Genomic DNA, 18,526 nt, shown 5'->3' with positions numbered 1-18,526 from the left:
AAAAATTATGGTTGATTTGATTTTTACTACAAACTATATAAGTAAGATTAATTTTTGAGACTATTACGTGGGGGGGGTGTCAACCCAATTCGAAATCTGTGATTTCTGCTGTTCTGGAGTGTGGGTGTGGAGATAGAGAGAGGTTGGAGGAGAAGAGAGGTGATGATGGCCATAAGGAGGTTGGTTTTTCCGGGGAAAGAGACGGTTGTGTTGGCGGCTTACGGTGGCTAGGGGTTTTCTGACGAGTACGTGGCTTTGATTGGTTTCTGTGTATGTGGCACACATGCAGAGCAAGAAACAGGTGTGTTGGCTATGCTTTGACTTCACTAGTAGAAATAATATCTTAAGCGCTCTTCGTAATTGTTTTCGAATATCTATCCGTTTACAAATACAGTTTTTGTAACAAATTTAAAAAAATCTGTTTGATAAGTTATGATATTTTCACCTTGTTTTTTTATATATGGTTTAATTATTTTTTATATTTATATATATATATATATATATATTTTTTTTTTTTTAACAATCGAAAACAAGTGAAAATAATTAAAAAAAAAAATCTAAAAATATCATTTCTTTCATTTTTAAAATTAAAAAATAGTTTTATGTTTTTTTTTTGTGAAATGTGTTTTTTTTTCCTTAAAAATAAAAAACGGTTTCCAAAAATAGTTATCTCTAAGATTTTAAAAACATTTCCCCTCCATTCTCTCGAAAAGTGTGTCAAAAACAATTTTCAAAATAATCTTAGGTTTCTATGGATTCTTAGAGCTCTAGGTCGTGATTGATGGTCTCTCATATCTTTTAAGGCATTCTTAGGCTTAAGGGTTTATCATCTTAGGCTATCTTCATTAGAAAAGACGGTTCAAATGTTCAAAAGACTACTCCATCTATAATTGGGACTTGATAAAAAGGTATCAAAGAGCTCTTAGGGGCTTATAACGCTCACTGAGCGCTTGAGGACTAATCTAGGTTTTGGTGCTTTGCTAATGCTCCCACTCATACCAATGACAATAAATAGCCTTTTAGTGCCCCATTTATCATATTCTTTCATCTCAAGTCGTTGCTCATGCTCTCTCTTTAGGTCTCCTTGTGTTCTAAAGGCTTTTTAGGTAATTTTTCATTCATTGCAATTCCATAAGAATGTTTATAACTACCTTTTGAGCTCTTCATGCGGTTTTCAAGTAGCTTTTCGTTTTCCATGTCTTTCCACTCTTCACTTTAGAACTAGTATCTTAGGTCATAGATGCATAAGAATCGGAGCCACCTCCTATGCCTTCATCCTCGGAGCCTGTCATAAGCATCCCTATACAAGGTCCTTTTGACTTAGATGATCTTCCAATTGAATGTTTCTTTTTTTAGGCTTCTCTAGACCGGTACTATGCTTAGTTATTTATTTATAGGTTTGAGATCGAGTATGGTATTACCTTAAGCGTTTTTTGAGAAACAGATCTTCCTATTATTTCCCATCAGAGAGGTTGGGAGCCTCTCACGTCTCTTAATGGGGTTCTATATCCTCACTATGTCTAGATGTTCTATGCAAATATCCATTTTGTTGTGGTTTGGCTTACATTTTAAGTCTCCATGTACAACCAAACCATTCTTGTCACCCTTTTTTCTATTCGTCGAGCTCTTCGCATGCATGCCTTATCGAAGACTCTACCTAAATTTTTTTTGTTGAGGTTCAATGCCTTATTCACTCTAAGCTTGTCACCATTCTCGTTATGCTTTTTGGTGAGCCTCATATGCTCCATACCTATATTTCCTTGGTTGACTTCACCAAGTCAACTTAGGTCATTGCCACATATTTCTCCTATACCTTCTTTCCTTTCTCCCACCGAACATAGATTAGGCTATTAGTTGACTTATGGGTCAAAGTAGCCTTCCATTCAAACAAAATGCACATAATGGCCTGCTTTTGAAACAAATGTTCACACTAGCCCTTCTCAGCCCACGTCAACATACAAAATATTTTTTTATTCTTTTTATCTTTGACTTTCCCAAACAGCCGCTCTCTTCCCCTGTTCTCTTTGTATTTTTTACTTTCCCAAACACGGAGCTGTTCTCTTCCCCTGTTATGCTTCCCCTGTTATCTGCGTGTAGTTTTTTTTTGTTAAAAACCCTAGGCCCACCAGTGGGCCACTGAGGGAGACATTAGAGCTACAACTCCATCCGATCTGCTCTCTATTCCCAGCTTTTCCTTAAAAATCCAAGCCCCACCAGTGGGCCACTGACGTTGGAGGTTGAGGTTAGTGTGAATTTTTTTCAGATCTGAGTTTTTTTTATCATGTGTTGTTGTGTTGTGTTGTTAGTATTTTTATTTTTCCCGTTGGATGCTGAGAAAAGTGGGAAACGAGAATGAAAATAGAAAGAAAAAAATTCTTGATTTTTCCCGTTTGTCAGTTTTGATTTAGGGTTCTTGAAATTTAAATCCAATGGCACAACAGCAAAGAGACCCCTAAAATGGATCCAGAAAACACAAAGAGCAAAAGAAAAGCAATTTTTTTGGTTTTCCTTGGGGGTTTTGCATGATTTTCTCGGAAATCAAACGAGGATGAATTTTCGGAAAAATCGAATGGGGCATGGATTTTCTCGGAAATCAAACGAGGATGAATTTTCCCGGAAATCGAATGGGGCATGGATTTTATTGGGAATCAAAGGGGGTTGCAAAAAAAAAATAATAACATGATTAGATTAGTACCTGCAAGGATTGAGAGTGGCAGAGTGAGAGAAGGGTTTTTTTAGGGATTCTCCGGCTGGAAGGCAACTTCAGAAAAGGGGTTCTTCATGCAACAACGTTCAGCCAGTGGGTAGCATTTTGATTTTTAGATTTAATAGAGTTAAAAAAAAAAAAAAAACAAATCATGAGAACAATTTTATCTCATCTTAATAGAATATATTATAATTTTTAATAAAATTAAATATTAAATAAAAAAGATATTAATAAAAATAATTTTATCATATTATTATTATGAAATTTTCCTGTGGAATTATTATTATGGGTTTGCTCTGGTATTAAGTACATCAGCTTATCACTTTTCCTATGGAATTAACTGAATTTACTAAATTTATATTAATATTACTAAATTTTCCTATTGATATTAAGTAAATGACTAAATTTATAAAATATTTATATATTTGAATATTTAAATGAATAAATGAATATAAGAATTAATTTTTGAAGGTGTAGTAGAGTCATTTTTATAAATATATCATATTTAAATACTTCACTTTTAAATAAATTTTATAAAATATAGTGTTATTTATTTTTATTTTCATATTTTCAATTGTTAATTTACTTAATATCTTGTTTTTGTTAAAAAATATTATTTAATTTCATAACAAGTCAACATAATACCACAATTATGCGTGATGTTCATTAATCAATTATCAAATTTCAATTAGAAAAATTTCTCTTTATTTATAAAAAAAAAAAATCAATTAGATAATTGTTGGCTTTTGAATAACACAAGGGGACCCACCCTAGTAATTGTTAATTATTCAAATCAAAAGGGTAGTTGGTTGGTTTGAAATTTGAAACTTTGGAATAAGACTAGGACTTTAGTCTTTTGAGATTTAAGGAGAAGAAAGATAAAATTATAATAGTAGGGAAAAAATAAAATAAAAAATAGGAAAAAAAAAAAGATAAAGAAGCAATCTTACAAACTTACATAGGCCCTAGGAGTCTCACTTAGAAGTAAAATAATTAAGTCCTACCATGAAAATTGCAAAATTTGCACCCATAAAAAAATAAAAATAAAAATCTTTGGATCATTAATCATCATCCCCTTTTACATCCATTAGCTTTATTTATAAAGTTTTAGAACCCTTAAAACTAAAAAAATTATGGAAAGCAAACCTAACCTATGTAGCAACTTGTTAGGACTATTGTTCATTTTTGAGAACTCCTAAATCTTTGAAAAATAAAATCAAAAAAAAAAAAAAAAAACTCCATTTGTAGAATTAACATCCTACTTTATAGAAACACCTTCGGATAAAATTTCTAATAACAAAGACTTCAAAATTCTGAAGACTCAAACTAGAAACTTAAGAGAAAAGAAATTAATTTATAAAATAGAAAGTTTAGAAATATTTACACTTCTTTTAAGAAGAAAGTTTCAATAAAAAAACTTTTCAAATTATGAATACAATTGAAGTACCAATTTTTTACTAATAACATTAAAAAACGCCAAATCTGCAAAATTACCTAAATGCACTTTATAGAGTAATTTAGGATTTCATTTAATTCCTTTCTTTAGTAGGTATTGTCAATTCATCCACGTCACTGTTTCACTTTCTTTGTATTATTTCTTATCCTCAACCTAAATTTCAGAATATTTGTATCTTCATCTTAGGTAGTTCTCGTATTGGTTGATTTTTTTTCTCATTACACATTTGATTTTGTGGGGATCCTAATCTATGGTTGATTGTGTGGTTAGGAGGTACTAGAGTTCACTATTCAAAATATGTGTATTCTAAAAATTATTCCTTAGCTTGTGGACTAGGGTAGATTTCTTGCAATTACTAAAATCTCATTTTTTATTTAAAATAACATATTTAACATATATTTATTTTAAAAAATATATTTAATAGATAATTTTGAGTTGTAAAAGAATTAACATAATTAACACATATTTATTTTAAAATTTATTTTTTAATATAAAAATATTAATTTCATTTTATCAAAAAAATATTAAAAGTTAATCTCATCCTAATTATGAAATTAGAAAAATAAATTAAACGTGTTTGTAACCCAAACACATGTAAAACATTTTATTGGACCACAAAAATAATATTAATTCATAATATCATCCTACTCTTTACTTATATACTTATTTGCTTATACATTGCTTTCATTTGAGTTGAACTTGGTATTTAGACATGAAGTTTTGTTACATTCCAATATTTATTAGGTTTATTATTGTATTTTATGAATCATTGACCATAAAATATTATTTTTTACTTAAATAAATATAAATTTTTTTTATGTAATAACCTTTTGTTATTATTTATGTGAAGGCCAGTATGACTGATTCCACAGTAGAAGTGCTATGTTATTGGAATGGAACAATTTTGAGGACAGAAACGGACTTGAGATATATTGGAAATAATGTAGAGATTGAGCCTATAGATGTGCCCATTCATACGACTTTTGTGGAGTTGTTGAAGATGATATATGATATCATTGGTGTTGACAGAGACGATCAGTTAGTCTTGAAATGTCGTCATCCAACTGAAATGAACAAATTTCAACCATTAGTGGTGAGAAATGATCGGACAGTTGCACGTATGCTACTGGTGCCATCAAAGTATGGAATGTCTTCAGTTCAATTATTCATAGAGCAAACTCCCAACCATTATCATTTGAGTAATGAAATGGGTCATTTGACACGATTATCAACAGGTGATACTGATGTTGATGACGAAAATGAGAGAGATGAGGAAGATGATAGAGATGATGCAATCGACACAGATGAGATTCATTTACCTAATGATGATGAAAATTGTTGTCAAACAGAAAATATTGATTTGGTGATGGTCCAACAAGTTGTGGAATGTGAAAACACAAGATTTGTGAACCTTGAAGTTGGTGATAGGTCTAATAATCCTGAGGTTGAGTTTGAGGTTGAAAACACATCACTAGTTGCCTCTCCACATGGTACCCAATTTAATATCTCTAATGACAACCTACAGGAAACATTTGTACCCATCTCATACCATATGCCACCTACACCACAATTTTTAAATATGGACGCGGCAATTAATTGTGTTGTAAGTGATTGGACTCCATGGAAAAAGCCAACTTTAGGAAATGTTGATGGAGAATTATCAATTGGCCAAATATTTTCCTCAAAATCAGATTTGCAACATGCTGTGAAGATGTTTTCCATAAAGGCGCACCAAGAGTTTACTGTTTATAGATCAAATGCAAGTGTGTTAGTTCTTCAATGTAAAAAAGCACCACATTGCCAATGACGACTAAGGGCAATGACAGTGAAAGATACGGGTATGTTTAGAATCACAAAGTACAAAGGTCCTCATACATGTGTCAATCCATGTATTAATCAAGATCATTCACAGTTGGATTCTAGCTTTGTATCTAAGTATATTGAAACATTGGTGAAGGCAGAAATGACCGTTACAATTGGTGCAATTCAAGCTGTTGTTGCGGAACAATTTGGTTACCAAATTTCTTATCAAAAAGCAATGAAGGCAAAAAGGAAAGCAATGACTCGATTATTTGGTGATTGGTACAAGTCTTATGCAGAGTTGCCTCGTTTCTTCCTTGCCTTAGAGCAGTCAAATCCTGGATGCATTATGTATTCCAAAACGGTTCCTGGAAACAATCCGAATGAAGAAATTTTTCAGCGTGTTTTTTGGGCATTCGCTCCATCTATTATAGGGTTTGCACACTGTCGACCAGTTCTCAGTATTGATGGGACACATTTGTATGGAAAATATAAAGGGACTTTGCTGATTGCTATGGGATGTGATGGTAATAACCAATTGTTTCCACTTGCATTTGCCATTACAAAAGGAGAGAATACAGATAGTTGGAGTTGGTTTTTGGCATGTATCCGAGTTGGAGTAACACAAAGGAAAGGGTTGTGTCTGATTTCTGATCGTCATCCTGGCATTATAGCTGCTGTCAATGAAACATATTCGGGATGGACTCAACCAGATGCTTGTCATAGATTTTGCATGCGTCATTTAGCGAGTAATTTCAACACAAAGTTCAAAGATAAGACTTTAAAAGATCTCATGTGTAGGGCTGCCATGGAGAGTAAAGTTAAAAAATTTATTTCTCACATGGATACAATTGGCCGGATAAATGCCGAGGCTAGAAATTGGTTGGAGCAAATTCCTCTTGAAAAATGGGCACTTTCATATGATGGTGGGCGGAGATATGGGATTATGACAACTAATATGTCTGAAGTTTTTAATGGTGTCCTTAAGGGTGCTCGTACCTTACCAATAACAGCTTTAGTCCAGTTAACTTTTTATCGGGTTAACAGTTACTTCACAGTCAGGCGGGAGCATGGTGCCAGTCGGCTCGCTTCAGGTGAAGAATTCACTCCACATATTGACGCCAAGATAAAGGCTAAAGTTGTTAAGGCGGGTGCACATGAGGTTCGTTTGTATGATCATGTGGCGGGACGTTTTCATGTTAAAACTAGACACTCGGTTGGAAGCAGTAATAGGAAACCTCGCACATATCATGTTACCCTTCAAACGGGGTCTTGCACATGTAACAAAACACTTTTGTTAGGATTCCCATGTTCGCACATTCTTGCTGCTTGTCATTGTCGAGCAATTGATTTTCGACAATTTGTACAAGGTTATTACACCACACGTGCTTACTTATCAACATGGGCTCCCTTGTTTTATCCCATATTTGATGAGTTGGAGTGGCCTCAATATAATGGACCGATAATTGTGCCTTCAGACTCAATGAAACGGCTAACTTCTGGTCGACCAAAATCAAGTCGTTTGCATAATGAGATGGATGCAAGGGAAACTAGGACTCCTCAAACATGTGGACTTTGCAAGCAATCGGGTCACAATCGGCGTTCTTGTCCTAATAGAGAAACCAATGATAGGAGGAGTTGATGTACTTCATGAACATCTTATTGTACTGTTATTTTTTTTTAAATTTACTAGTATTGACCTTAATCGTTTTTAAGATATATGTAGAAACTATCTTATTGAACATCTTATTGACGTTTGTTTGTTTGAAATTATTATTTTTTGTCAATTCATTCTTATTTTGCTTATATCAGGTTACATGAAAAAAATATTAATCTCTATTATTTAGGGGAGATGCTGTTCAAATTTTTAAAATTTTAATAATGAAATTAATGTTGTTAGAAATTGTTGTTTTTTTTCAATTCATTCATATTTTTCTTATATCAGGTTACATTGAAAAATTTTGAATCTCTACTGTTTAGGGGAAATGCTGTTCAAATTTTAACAATTTATTTGGGATGAAATTCATGTTGTTAGATATTATTGTTTCTTGTCAATTCATTCATATTTTGTTTATATCATGTATTGATGTACATGCAGACATGGATACTCCGTTGTTTCGTGCTCGTCCTGACCCTGAGGATACATCTGTGCTTACTCTTCAGCATCGACATCGATCATCCACCATTCGTGTTGATCCAGATATGGGTAGTGTTTTGAGTTGCCGACATAGGATGCTTCGAGAGTGGGTTTTGGATGATCGTGTTCGGCCATACATTATACAGTCAGGATTTTATGTCTTTCATCGAGTGGGCCATGTTAAGGTTGATTGGCCTTTGATTACTGCACTGGTAGAGAGATGGCGCCCAGAGACGCACACATTCCACATGTCTGTTGGTGAGATGACCATCACATTGCAAGACGTAGCCATTTTATTCGGATTACGTGTACATGGCCATCCTGTCACTGGTTCTACAGATATTGATTGGCATGCACTTTGTGAGGAGTTATTGGGTGTTCGACCGGCAGAGACTGATATTCGTGGAGCATCCCTTACAGTTCGTTTTATTACTACCCATTTCTCCCGCTTACCACCAGGGGTTGTAGATGAGGTTACGTTACAGCGCCATGCTAGAGCTTATCTTTTATTGTTAGTTAGTGGTTCATTATTTACAGATAAGAAGGGGGTTTACATCCAATTAGCAATTCTACCCATGTTAAGAGATTTTGGTGAGACTGCACAGTATAGTTGGGGGAGTGCGACACTAGCACATCTTTATCGGGAGTTATGTCGAGCTAGCTTAGATAGTGCAGAATCTATTGCAGGACCATTACATTTGTTGCAGGTATAACTACTAATCTTATTAATTATGTAATTTTGTCATAATTATATGCACTTAAACATAATTTTATTTCATTTTTAGCTATGGTCATGGGAGCGATTACATGTGGGTCGTCCTAGTAGATCACTTCCCCATGCACCAGTGCCTATAGATGAGAGATTCCCACCAGATGCACTAGGGAGTAGGTGGAGAGTTCCCTTATCTCATACAGACACTCCTCATCATGTGTTGGTCACATACAGAGATGAGTTTGATAGACAGCGATCTGATCAGGTTTGGGCTAAATATTAGTATTCTTTAACATGAACATCTTAATATTAATAATATAATTTATACTTCATTAAATACATACTCATCTATGAATATATCAGGTATTATGGCAGCCTTACACAGATGATATACTAGCGTTGCTTCCAGACATTTGTTTAGCTGATCAGGATATTTGGCGGACGATGTCACCACTTATTTTTTTTTATATTGTTGAGTGGCATCGTCCTGAGCGTGTGTTGCGACAGTTTGGACTCATACAAGGTATTCCTTCGACACCCCCTATAGATTCTGACCTTCACTCCATAGATCGACGTGGTCGACCTCAGTTTGATTGGAGGTTGTATCATGAGCACTACGTGGCATTATGGGAGGCTAGGGGGGACCACATTGTCACTGCGGCGCCTATAGGGCCTCATATGGACTACCATGCTCCGTACATGACATGGTATCGTCGTATTACACGTCGTTTTATTACACCTATGAGTGATTTTGGACCTATGCGGTACCAGGCTACTGCTTTATCTGCCCACTTATTGGTTCGTATCACTTTAATATTATGTACATATTCTGTATAATATTTATTCCAACAAATAATTATATATCATTTTATGTGACAGATTGAGACTATGACATCTATCATATCTCGAGGAGGTCATGCATTAGAGGACTCTGATATTGATGCTTGCCGCACTGGTATTGTTGATATTATTCGTATGGCCACTGATGTTATGTGCATTATTCGGGAGGATTATCGTCTCCCACATGTAGAGCATGGAGGAGATAGGTCACCAGCTCAGTCGACAGTTGCTCGACCACCACTTGTTCGAGGTCGGTCGACATCTCGAGGGAGAAGTAGATATAGTAGTTGTCATCCCATCACATCGTCAGTATCAGCATCATTACAGCCCCCTACCTTTTTATCCTCACGATTAGTACAGTCACCCATCTCTTCAGACGTACCATCAGTGCAGCACCCTACTTCTTCAGACCCACCATCAGCCCAACCCCTTACCTCTTCAGACCCACCATCAGTACAACCCCCTACCTCTTTAGACCTACCTCCATCACAACCTCCTACCTCTTCAGACCCACCATTAGTGCAGATTGACACATCTACTCAGCTAGACTTACCGCCAGTCATTCCAAGGGGTAGGCGGGGCTTACGTCGACCTAGATTGCTACCTCCTCCACCACCTCTATTTCCAGCTCTAGCCCCATCACAGACAAATGTTCTTCATGTGTCACATGCAGTACCTGCTACAGTTAGAGAGGGGCATCCAAAAAGGAAGAGAGTACCAGTTACACATAGATTTTCTCCTTGTGGAGGCATGTGAGATTATATATGTTTTTTATTTTCCACTATATTAATGTTTAGTGGATATTTTTTGTGACTTTAATTAAACTATTAAAAATTACATTTTGTAGTAGACTTTTTGTAATTAATTTCATTAACTAATTTTGTAAAAAAATCTATATATGACAACTACGGCTTAAGAGTATATTATTATTTTGTTAAAAATAAATTTGTCATAATATAAATAAATTAATATATTAAAAATTAACAAATTAAATATCTTAAATTAATAAATTATACAATTTTATATATTATTTATATGTTATATAAATTTATTATTTTAAGATTATTAATTTATTAATAAATCAAATATTCATTTATAATATCTTCTATTTATCAATTTATGTTTGTTGAAATAATACTAGATTTTTAAGTTTAAATATAAATAATTTATTATTTAAGTATATTTTTAAAATTTCAATCATAAATTGTGATTTAATAGTTTTTAATTAAATTGGAAAGTAAAAAAAAAAAAAAATTATAATTGAAATCTCAGTTATTAACTACTATATTATTATTTCGATAAAGATAAATTTATCATAATATAAATAAATTAATATCTTAAAAATTAACAAATTAAATATATTAAATTAATAATTTATACAATTTTATATATTATTTATATGTTATATAAGTTTATTATTTTAAGATTATTAATTTATTAATAAATCAAATATTCATTTATAATATCTTCTATTTATCAATTTATGTTTGTTGAAATAATACTAGATTTTTAAGTTTAAATATAAATAATTTATTATTTAAGTATATTTTTAAAATTTCAATCATAAATTGTGATTAATAGTTTTTAATTAAATTGGAAAGTAAAAAAAAAATATTATAATTGAAATCTCAGTTATTAACTACTATACTATTATTTCGATAAAGATAAATTTATCATAATATAAATAAATTAATATCTTAAAAATTAACAAATTAAATATATTAAATTAATAAATTATACAATTTTATATATTATTTATATGTTATATAAGTTTATTATTTTAAGATTATTAATTTATTAATAAATCAAATATTCATTTATAATATCTTCTATTTATCAATTTATGTTTGTTGAAATAATACTAGATTTTTAAGTTTAAATATAAATAATTTATTATTTAAGTATATTTTTAAATATAAATAATTTATTATTTTTAAGTATATTAAGTAATTTAATAATTTTTTAATTAAATTTTAAATTTAAATAAAAATTAACTAAAGCCGCATTTGGCAAATGCGGCTTTAGTGCAAAAATGAAGCCGCATTTGCCAAATGCGGCTTTAGTGCAAAAATGAAGCCGCATTTGCCAACTGCGGCTTTAGTGCAAAAATGAAGCCGCGTTTCCCAACTGCGGCTTTCACTATAATGACGAAAAAAAAATATTTTTTAATGATGTGGCACCTACGTGGCATCAAAGAGGCCATTTTGAATAATAGTTTCAAAATGTGCCCATTTTGAACATTAAGTTTCACAAATGGGCCATTTTGACCCAAAACTCCTATTAGTTGCCCACATCCATGTCATTCTCTTTGGGAAACCAATCATCATCACTTAGGTCATTTTTGACATCAGTGCTAAGTAGGAAGACTTAGGATAGCTTATAGGGAAAGTTAGGTTTTGGGCTACTGATGTGGAAAATATATGGATTTTCATAGGTAAAATAATATCCAAAACGTGCACTGTGTCCTGTTTGTTTTTCCTCTTCCTAAATTGCCCCTAAATTTCTCTGTGTCATCAACAAATCCTCCCCATGTCAGTAGAACAATTTGAAACTTGAACTAATTCTCAAAGCTGAAACACAAAGAAACCCGATCGAGAACCAAAAGTAAAGAATCTCTCTCACTTTTGATCATTTTGCCCTAACCCCATCTCAGGAAATTCCTAATTTCGAACCTAGTTTCAAAAAACACAACTTTCCCTGATAATAATCTCCTCCCTCCTCCATCATCGCCTATTAGTCTCTTTCCCCGCGTTTGGTTCCCAAGAAAGCCCAGGAAAATAAATCCAAATGAGCTCCCATTTCCTCCCCTCCACTTTCCCATGGTTTCTTCCCAACCAAACACACTATTTCTGAGCTTCAACACTTCTTTTTTTCTCGACGCTTCAATTGGGTTTTGATATGAGAAGAGCGAAAGTTGGCACTTATTGCCCTTCCCCTGCTCCCACATTGGTGGTTCTCGTTGTACTATTGGTGGGTTCGGTGCAGTTCGTATAGTGCCATAACGTAGATGACTACAGCGAGTTTGATAATCCCAAGCTTCTTCCATTGTTCACACAGTTTGGTTATGGTAAGATTTCCAATATGACTACAATGCTGAGTGCGGAGTTTCAAAAGCGCTCCAATTTCTGCGTTAAGGATCCGTGAGTTCTCTGTTTGGTTTCTGAAAAAGAGAAAAAAATTGTTGATTCTAGGTTTTGAATAATTGAAGAATGAACTGAGCTGGGGCAATTGGTTTAATTAAACTCATTTTAAGTGTTTGATTCTTGTCAAATTTGGTTTGACTTTGAACTTGTATTGCCCATCAGGGACGCTGATTGGAACCAGGCTTTTAATCTTTCATTTAATTTGGACTTCTTGGCTTCTTGCATCCAGAAAACTAAAGGTATGAGTAGTTTTTACAAGTTACATTTGAGCTTGTTTGGATACCTAGAAAATCCGAGTAAAATAGGAAAAAATAGCTTTCACGGGGAAAAAAAACATTTGGAATCAATCAATTCTAATTAAACTAGTTGGTTACCTGAATTGAGTTTCTCATTCTTTTTTTAATTCTTTAGAAGGAAGACAAAATGGAATTTGAAACTCAAATCTTAATGGCTTTTCTTCACCAACTAAAATGGAGGGTAACTAGAAATACCTGTTGTGTTTCTTGGTCAGAAACTTCATATTTGAGTGCACTGTTATAATATTGGGAAGAATTATAGGAGCATTATTAATGTGATTCGGCTACTGAGACTTCATAGGAAGGTGGTTTGGACCGGGTAGGTGTGTATTCCAGTTTTTTTTTTCTCACTTGTCCTGGTGAATTCTTAGCAATGAGACTAGGATTTAAGCTCAAAAGGTTATACTTATCCATTGTTTCTAACTCTTTTAACTTGTTATGATTGATGAGGAAGATGATAGTTTCTTTCCGACCCATGATTGGAAAGTTTCTCTTTGAGGCACCATCATGCTCTTTCCTTGGCATCTCTTTCTGTAAGGATCTGTTTTGGCCCAAAGGGCAGTAAGCAATAAAGAAGGATCTTGTAAAATATCAGACAGAGAAAACCGAGTGCCAGCATTTTCTGTTGTTTTTCTTTCAGTAGTATTTTCTACAACTAGTGGGTCATTTTGAATCATAAGTTGCATTCTCATGTAGTATAATGGTTTGAATTTCCACAACAAAAGATATTACCCGATAATTGTGCACATCTGCAGAAACAAAGTTCTACTTTAGTAATTTCTTTGTGAAATCAGAGAGAAGCAATTATTTGAGACCTAACAAGAACTGTAACTTGACTACATGGCTTTCTGGCTGTGAACCTGGATGGGCTTGTAGTGTTGGTCAAAATCAGCAGGTTAACCTTAAAAATTCACAGAACATTCCTACCAAAACTCATGATTTTCAGGCTTGTTGTGAGGGTTTCTTCTACCCTCGTGGTATATTGTACCAAAAATCATTTAATATAACCATATATAGCCAATTAACAAGAAAAAAAGAAAAAAAAAATCTACACTTAGTCTCTGCCTGCCCATCTTGCCCTATACTACTTCTATTAATGATGGTAATGAAATTAAAATTTCCAAATCTGTTCCTGGGAAAGGTGGCAGTACATTGTTGCTGTAGTAATAAAATCACATTGTTTCACTAGTAGAAAAAAGGCTTACAGTACACAGAAAAGTTGTCCGGGTCATGTGGAAGTTTTTCACTTTGTTTGTTTGTCATTGTATTTTTTTTTTTTTTTTTTTTTTTTTGTGCATTCATGCTATTGAGTCAACCGAATTCACTCTTTTATTTTTCTCCTGTTCTATTTTTTTTTCTTCTATTGTTTTGCATTCATGCTATTGAGTGGATGAGATTCAGGACTGGTTTTGAGATATTTTGTGAAACGTGTTTCTTTCAATATTTGACTTCTTGATAAAGAAATCTACCTTCTTTACCATTTCTGTATTCTTTACCGGGCCTTAGTCAATAGGATCAAGCGGATACTCTAGGATAAATTGCACCAACTCATACACAACAGTTAAATGTCTCTTAAATGAACTTTTTTCTATGTTTCTTTAATGACAAATCTTGTTAATTTGGTGAAATTCCTTTTGAAAATTTTGTTGTCTTTTGGGTTTTAAATTGCAGTAATACAAGTTGGAAGTTGACTGTTTGTATGCTCAGTTTAGCATCACAATAATTTTGTCAAAATAGCCTCTAATCTTAGTTTTTTTTTTCCTCTTTCTAATTGTAATGGTCCCTCCAGGTTCGTATCGTTGCTGCTCAAGCTCTTACAACCCTGGCAATCAGGTCTGGTGAGCCTTTTAGGCTACAAATCTTTGAATTCTTACAGGCTTTAGCATAGGGTGGTGTTAAGATTTGAATTGCATTCTTGCTTTTGAATTATAATTTGGAAAATAGGATATAGTTAACCTATTTTGTCCTAACTTCTTAATTATGAGAATGCAGCTACCTCATGGGTCCTTAACTAGCTCTCTTTAAAATCCCTCTGTAATTGTCAAACATGAAAATTGATAGGATCTTATACTTTGAAGCCCAATATATAAATATAAATGTTTATGTTGTAGGCAAATGCAAAAAAGGGAGATGCAACCAAGTACAAAGTGTAAAAAGTGTGTCAAAGGCCAAATAAACTAGAAAGACCAAGCAATAGGCATTACATTTCTCTGACCCCTATGCAAACTATCAATGAAATCTAAAATGAGAACTATTAACTATTCTCCCCTAGTGAATCCCAAAACCATGCAAAGAAGATTTAATAAAAATATCTATCTGCACCAACTCCAAATGCTCTAAACCTTTATAATTACTTCAATTCTTCTTTTTTCATATGCACTAAACCAAACATAGAGGGTTTAACCTCAAAATTCTATTTTGAGTCTTGCCCACAAACTATCTGGTCAACCCAATGTCTCCCTAATAGAATGGGGAAGCACTCATGAGAATCCAAACAAAGATTACAACGAAGTCTACAAACAAGGAGCCTTCCCAAAATGGATAACAATATATTTAGCTGACTTCTCACTATGCTTGCACAAGTAATGGCAATTTATCTCCACCACCGATGCTAATAAACCATGAGAAATTTTTACTGAACAACCCCCAGGCAAAAAATCAACTTTAAATAGAGCCCTTGAAAACACATTCTTAGCTGGACATGATTGGGATGCAATGGGCTTAATTAATTGCAAAACAATTTAATGAAGATGCAATTAGCTTCACTAAACTTCATGCCAAACAAGGAAATAAAAAAACCTCCACTGACCACCATAGACTGGATATGCTGTAGAATGAACCATAGACTGCTAACCATCCATGGGTTCTACCTTTTCTGCATTCCCTTCCTAAGTCTTAGAGTGTGTTTGGTAGTGAATTTAGAAAGCGTTTCTAGTCTTTCTAATACTTGAAAGAAATTTTTTTTGTTAGTGTTAGAAAGGTTAGAAGTGCTTCCTAGAATCATTGCAAATGGACTTTTAGTTCCTAGTCATAATCACTAAAACCTGAAACTAGAATTTGGGGAAACTGAGATTGGTATATACCTAAATAAAGTAGTTCTAATTGGCCATTTCCATGATAGGAAGGTATTCTGTTACCACTCACTCATAAGAAGTTCAGTCCAGGTTAGGGTATCTGACCAATTAATAGGAAACAAATGGTATGATTTTTGAAGTCATTTGATTCTTATTCTTCTAAATGTATAGAATAAATTCATGACCCCCAAGGGTCTACTAAGACTTCAGGCAATTTTTACTGTTATTGTGCCTCCTTTAATTTTCAATTGTGTTTTTCTTTTTCTTGGGGCATTTCTTGTCTTTAGTTCTTTTGCCTTAACAAAAATTTTGTTACCTTTCATAACAAATAAATAATAAATAATGAATAAATAAATAAATTCATGATTAGCACTCTTTTATCTTATTCTTAATGTTTGTAAATGTAATAGACTGAGGAACCCAAGCCTTGTGTATTTCCAAATGAGAATAGAAATAAATTTGTGACTGGCAGCAAATTTATTAAAATGATTTGATATGTTACTTTTAATATATTTTTCTTTTTCCAAGCCTTTTTCTTTTTCTTTTTTTTGATAGGTAAATTTTTTTCCCTATTGGGACTTGAACCTATAACCACCCACAAACCCCCCAACCCTTGTCCCACTTGAGCCAGGTCCATTCAACAACATATATTTTCTCACTATCCTCCAAACTAGAAGAAAAAGGTGCAACTATCATTAATCCACATTCAGATGAAGGCAGAAGTATATGAACACAGGGAGTATATGAACCCATTCTTAATTTGCATGGTTATGAAACAATATGGCAGCTATGGCTTTAAGACAAGGACATGGTTCCCTAGTGTCAACAGACACAGGGGTATCTGGCAGCAAATTTCAGAGTAATCAAAACCTGGGGGCATTTCATTGTTGATGTTAGGAAGCTCATGATTGAAATGACCAGTCTTCCCTAGAAGGGAAAAAATGATCAACCTTCCCTAGAAGGGAAAATAATAGAAAACAATATTTTTTTTTAAAAAAAAACAAGTTATGTTCGAGAAGGAAGGACGAAGGCTTGGGAGAGGTAGAGTTCAAGTTTAGTTAAGGTAATACCTAGGGTTCCTTAAGGTAATACCTAAGGGCCATTAAGGTAGTACCTAAAGTACAGTCCTAAAAAACCATTGGTGGACCACTTTAGCACACAAGAGAACCATATAATGGCATGGTCTAAGGGTCACAAAGGAAGACCAAAGGCTTGGGAAAGGTAGAGTTCAAGTTTAGTTAAGGTAGTACCTAGAGTCCCTTAAGGTAGTACCTAAAGGCCATTAAGGTAGTACCTAAGGGCTCTTAAGGTAGTACCTATGGTACAGTCCCAAAAAACCATTAGTGGACCACTTGAGCACTCAAGAGAACCGCATAATGGCATGGGTTAAGGGTCACAAGAAGGCTAGAGGTTTGGGAGAGGTAAAGTTCAGGTTTAGCTAAGGTAGTACTTAGGATCCCTTAAGATAGTACCTAAAGGCCATTAAGATAGTACCTAAGGGCTCTTAAGGTAGTACCTAAGGTACAGTCCCAAAAAACCTTTGGTGGACCACTTGAGCACACAAGAGAACCACATAATGACATAGTTTAAAGGTGACGAAGGAAGGCCCGAGGCTTGGGAGAAGTAGAGTTCAAGTTTAGCTTACCGAAGCAGTATTAAGTGCACAAAAAGAATAATAGTTTGGTCATTAATGGACAAAGCCCATATTCCAGTTTCTTTGTTCCAAAAAAATTGGCATCCTAACATCTATACCAACTTTTCTTCCTTTCTTCCTATCTTGTTCGAAGAGATGAAACAACCAAGTACTCAATGAACTTTTCTAAGTAAAATCTATTTGTTTGAGAACTAAAGAGTAAGGCATTCCTTTGCTTATGTAAAGACAATTACACCCTAAATGATCATTTCAGAGAAATGGACAGTATGATAGGCTTAATATAATATTTATACAAAAAGATATTATAAACTAGATTCACAAACCTTTTGTTTCACTATAATTATACTAAAAATCTTTCAAACAAAGAAATTAGCACATCTCAACTCATCCACTTTCATTATTTCCTTACATTCAAGTGGCTCCTGATGGAAACGATAATCACAACTTATAATATTTTACTCTACCACTGGTCCATAAATCTATAAACCATTTTTGACAACAATATCTTGTAAGTACCAGCACCGTATATCATTCCAACACTATCAACAGGTCCAACACCAATGTTTTAATACTATACTCTACATGTGGGCAAGAAAAATATTTTTTCCCCCAGTGGAAGCAATCTTATTAACATATTTGCTAGCTTCTTGGACTAGTTTCTGTCATGGGAACTGACTTACATCATTGCATGTTAATCATCATTGAAA

At 33.7% G+C, this 18,526-nt stretch overlaps 1 long non-coding RNA gene across 2 annotated transcripts; it reads left to right on the top strand.

The window, feature by feature from the left end:
• The first annotated feature begins 12,142 nt into the window (after nt 1-12,142).
• Nucleotides 12,143-15,182, top strand: LOC104881114 (uncharacterized). 2 transcript variants are annotated; one of them, XR_009467459.1, is made up of 3 exons: nt 12,143-12,792; nt 12,958-13,034; nt 14,881-15,182. It is a non-coding gene; the product is annotated as an uncharacterized LOC104881114 (long non-coding RNA). The 2 variants fall into 2 exon arrangements; XR_002031521.2 differs by lacking the exon at nt 14,881-15,182 and having other exon boundaries at nt 12,958-13,730.
• Nucleotides 15,183-18,526: the final 3,344 nt, after the last annotated feature.

The sequence above is a fragment of the Vitis vinifera genome, chromosome 13, assembly GCF_030704535.1.
Source record: "Vitis vinifera cultivar Pinot Noir 40024 chromosome 13, ASM3070453v1".
Lineage (NCBI taxonomy): Eukaryota > Viridiplantae > Streptophyta > Magnoliopsida > Vitales > Vitaceae > Vitis > Vitis vinifera.
Note: the sequence above shows the minus strand (reverse complement) of the source record. Positions and strands in the feature narration are given on the sequence as shown.